General features: G+C 41.5%; 1 pseudogene; it reads left to right on the forward strand.

Moving 5' to 3' along the window:
- LOC102841373 overlaps positions 1 to 5,269 on the forward strand; it is a 51,244-nt pseudogene that overhangs the window by 25,938 nt on the left and 20,037 nt on the right.

The raw sequence follows: 5,269 nt of genomic DNA on the forward strand, positions 1-5,269 counted from the left end.
GCTGATCAGAATGTTTTAGGACTCACTGGTTTTTGAGGATGTAGCAGTTGTGTTTACCCAGGAAGAATGGGCTCTGCTGGATCCTTCCCAGAGGAAGATCTACAGACATGTGATGATAGAAACCTTCAGAAACCTGACCTCAGTAGGTGAGAATGACATCATTATTTCCAATTCTTTTGGTGGACAAAACTATTTTATTCATCAATTTTGCTCCACGATTTGGCCTAAGGAGTGGGAATAAACTGTTAAACATAGCATACCAGGTCCCTTGGTCATATGTTCTGCCTTGCCCCTGAAAGTATAGCTCTATCTGGTAAGTTCACTTTTCTTTTCTCTTGTAACTAAAAGCTCTGCGAGTCTTGAAGTGTTGTCAATGGTAACCATTGACTTCCAGAGTCACTTTTGGGTACTGAGACATTTGTGATTTGGGACCTTGAGACCCAGAGTTTTACTGTGCCTCTTACATGTTTGGCTTGATTCGTTTGCTGCAAAGAAACTCACATCTGCCCATCTTGAGAGGGATGTTCTCATTGCTGTACTTTGTCTTACTTTCTAATCTGCCTTTCTCCATGAACACCACATCCGTGAACCCATTAGTTTTCCCAGAAAATCAGGAAGAGTGGAGTGAGGGCATGTTCAGGGCCACTGTGCTAGGAAGCACCAGGAAAGACCAGCCTTGTCGAGAAGAAAGTACATGTGAATCCATCAGGTCAAAACAGTGTCTTTGGGGGTGAGGATGCAGCTGTAAGGATAGCAGTGTTTCTCTTTATTCCTTTAGTAATGCCCTGCAGATACTTTCCCTTTTGTCATGTCCACAGTGTGTGGCAGCTCTTATCTCTCGACTTGATTCTCTCAGGTTTGCCACCATCACGCTTCATCCTTACAGATCTATTTCACAGTAAATCGTACTTGAGCCATTCCCAAAGTACAAAAACAGCAAAATATGGCTAAATCTGTCCTTTTTCAAAGGAGCCTTTTCCTACTAATAATTCCTTTTTTGCTCCCTTCACATTGTGAACCACAGCTTGATTTTTATTTATGTCAGTGTCTCACAGTCATGATGATGAGGAAACTATATCCAGTGAACGTACGGCACAGCTGACAAAGAATAGCCCCTGGTCCTTCCTGTTGGGAGAAATCTCTGAATTCCATGACAGAAACAATCTGCGCAAAACCCAGAGACATTTGAGGTGCGTTTCATTCATACAGGAGTAAACAGTGCCTTAGGGGAGAGTACCGCGGTGTAATGAAATTGTATACTGAATGAAGGAGGGGCTTTCAAAAAGTTCATGGAAAAATTCCATTATCTTTCAATTCCATTTTTCTATTAACTTTATATCGTTGTTAAGTTACCATCATGTCGATTGCAACTTGTAGTGACGCTGTATGTGGTTTCCAAGGAATGTGCGGTGGCTTTGAGCCATCAACCTTGTGCAGTGCTTGATTAAGTAATGGGTTGGTGACCAACAGGAAGAGCCTATGCAGGAAGGATTGACCCAGTGGCTGTAACACTGGTCTCAGACGCAGCAAGTGTGAGGAGGATTGCACGACTCTGCATTGTTTAGTTTTATTACACTTGGGGTTCTGTGAGTTTCACCACATCTGATAGCAACTAACAATATACATCAACGTTGTTGTAAAATTAAGTGTGCAGAGAAGTTTCCCAGTATAACATTTTCAGTAATGTAAGTCTTATGTTAAGTATTTAAACGTATTTGACTTGCACACCAGTGTTGTTGTTAGGTGCAATCGAGTCAGTACCGACTCATAGTGACCTTATGCACAGCAGATATAAAGCCTCATATTTCAGAAAACCAGTAGCTCCTGTAGTAGTGTTTCAGGTAGATGGCTGAATCTGTAAAGCATGACATGAACTGTGAGGAGGAACCACACGTGTTTACTGTGCTTGGTTGTGAGATAATGGAAACAAGTTCATTGCTAACAATGTGCTCGCTTATTCTTAACAGACGTCACACAGTAGGGAACCTCTGTGAATGTCACGAACACAGTCAGTGTGGAAAAACATTCACCTGGAATCCAAGTGTTAATGAACTAAAGTAAATCTTTTTGGATGTTGTCCGACTAGGAAAGCCTTCATGGGCTGCTCACCACCCAGCCTCCGTGGCCTGTCTCCCACTGGCTGCAGTTCCTGTCGCCGTCAAGCTTGTGGAGAAGCTGGCTGTTCTCTGTCACCTAACTTCTCCACCAGAACTCCGAATGTCGAGGGACTGCACACAAAGAAGGTGTGTGAGCAAGACTTCATTTGTATCTCAGCACTCAAGAATCCGGTGACAGCATGCGTGGCTGCGTACTGTCGTGAATGCAGCGAATGTGGGAAACGTTTCTGTCATTTCTCATCCTTCTGGAGGTGCGTGCGAAGCCGTGAATGTAAAGAATATTGTAAAACGCAGTTTTCCCTCATCTCTCATTTCACACAAAAAATTTCATAACACAGGTGCATCCTGTGAATGTCAGGGATATGGGAAAGGCTTTAGCCAGCTCTCAGCTAGCACCACAATAACAAGGTCTCACACAGGAGAGAGGCCTCATGGATGTAAGGAGTGTGGGAAAGGCTTTATTGATACCTCATCTCTCACTAAACATAGTAGAACTCATATAGGAGAGAGGCCTTATGAGTGTCAGCACTGTGGGAAAGGCTTTATTTATAACTCATCTCTCACTAAACATAGTAGAACTCATACAGGAGAGAGGCCTTATGAGTGTCAGCACTGTGGGAAAGCCTTTATTGATAACTCATCTCTCATTAGACATAGTAGAATTCATACGGGAGAGAGGCCTTATGAATGTGAGGAATGTGGGAAAGCCTTCAGGCAGATCTCATACCTCAGTGTACATAGAAAGACACACACTGGAGAGAGACCTCATGAGTGTCAGCACTGTGGGAAAGGCTTTATTGATACCTCATCTCTCACTAAACATAGTAGAACTCATACAGGAGAGAGGCCTTATGAGTGTCAGCACTGTGGGAAAGCCTTTATTGATAACTCATTTCTCATTAGACATAGTAGAATTCATACGGGAGAGAGGCCTTATGAATGTAAGGAATGTGGGAAAGCCTTTACTGATAACTCATCTCTCATTAAACATAGTAGAATTCACACAGGAGAGAAGCCTTATGAATGTAAGGAATGTGGGAAAGCCTTTATTGCTGACTCATCTCTCACTAAACATGTAAAGACTCACAGCAGAAGAGAGGCCTTATGAATGTTAAGAATGTGGAAAAGCCTTTAATTCTTTCTCGTCCTTCACTGCACATGTAAGAATCCACACAGGAAAGAGGCCTTATGAATGTAAAATGTGTGGGAAACCTTCAGGATTTCCTCATTCCTCACTACACATATGCAAAGTCACACTGGAATGAGGCCTTATGAATGTGAGGAATGTGGGAAAACCTACATATTTTCTGCATCCCTCCACATATATGGACTCACACTAGAGTGAGGCCTTAGCAATGTACAGAACATGGAAAACCCTTGAAGAAGCTCACAGCCCTCACTGCATATGTAAGGACTCAGTGGCGAAAGATCTTAAGAACATAAGCAATGTGGGAAAGCCTTTAGTGAGGGCTCTGGCTTCAGTAAATATATAAGCATTCACACTAGAGATAATGTTAGGAATGTGGAAGAGACTTCAGTCATTTTATCACCACTGGCTACACATTTAAGGATCAGTGGATAGAGGCCCTATGAAAGGATGGAGTGTCAAAATCTTCACACCTCACTTGACATACAAGCCCACCATGCATATATGGGCCTATCATTCTTTATTGATACAGTTTTAAACATTACATTCCCAGAAGTCTGTGGTGAAAGCATAGTGCTTAGGAAAGCACTTCTAGTTCAGTGAAGGGTCGTTGAATTAATGCTTGCTTTTGAGTGGCATGACCGTGGCCTTATAGCTGGAGGCTGTGCCCATCATTCCAAGTTAATTTTGCTTTGCTTTTCGGGTTTGACAGTTATTCATGACCTTGTGGAGAATACTGTGAGCAAATAGGATTTTATTTCTTCAATTTTTTGTTGTTATGTGTAATAAAATACACAGGTCATATATTTGGCTTGATGATATAGTGTGTTATTTATGTATATGTTGGATTTCCTTCCATTCTCTTGTTGTAACATTAATTTTCTTACCCTTTATAATTACTGAGTTTCTCAGATAGTGATTGAACATCAACCATTTCCTTTCGGTACCATGACTCTGTGTATGGCCAGACTTCGTCTCTCCTACTTCGGATGTATTGTCAGTAGGCACGAGTCACTGGGGAAGGATATCATGTTTGGTAGGGTGGACACTCAGAGAAAAAGAGGAAGACCCCCAGCGAGATGGATTGACAAAATGGCAGCATCAGTGAGCTCAAGCATGGCAACAATTTGTGAGGTTGGTCCAGGACTGGGCAGTGTTTTGTTCTGTTGTACATAAGGTCGCTATGAGTTAGTACCAAATTGATGGCACCTAACAACAACAACAGAGAGTGAAACTTTAAGACTATGAAAATTTTTTTTTTTTTTTACAGATTTGGGCTACTAATTTCAAATACCTTCTTTAGACAGCTTCAGAGACAACTATATACATGGACCTTGCCAGATGGAATACGTAGAAATCAAATTGGCTACATCTGTGCAAAAAGACAATGGAAAAGCTCCACATCATCAGTCAAAACGAGACCAGGGACAGATTGTGGAACAGACCATCAATTACTCATATGCAAATTCAAACATAAGCTGAAGAAAATACAAACAAGTCCACGAGAGCCAAAATACAACCTTGAATATATCCCCCCTGAATTTAGAGATCATCTGAAGAACAGATTTGATACATTAAACACTGAAGACCAAAGACCAGAAGAGTTGTGGGATGACATCAAGAACATCCTTTGGGAAGAAAGCAAGTCAAATAGTATAATAAAATGTGCAAAGATCTGGAATCAGGAAACCGAAAGGAAGAACACGCTCAGCATTTCTCAAGATGAGGAAACTGAGGGAAAAATTCAAGCCTTCACTTTCGTTATTAAAGGATTCTCTGGGAAAATTATTGAATGATGCAGAAAGCACCCAAAGAAGATGGAAGGAATACAGAGTCACTGTACCAAAAGGAAATGGTTGATGTTCAACCATTTCAAGAGGTAGCATATGATCAAGAGCCAATGGTACTGAAGGAAGAAGTCCAATGTGCATTGAAGGAATTGGCAAAGAACAAAGCACCAGGAATTGATGGAATTAAAACTGAACTCTTTCAAGAAAGTGAGGTG

Source organism: Chrysochloris asiatica, unplaced genomic scaffold (assembly GCF_000296735.1).
Source record: "Chrysochloris asiatica unplaced genomic scaffold, ChrAsi1.0 scaffold00125, whole genome shotgun sequence".
NCBI classification, from domain to species: domain Eukaryota; kingdom Metazoa; phylum Chordata; class Mammalia; order Afrosoricida; family Chrysochloridae; genus Chrysochloris; species Chrysochloris asiatica.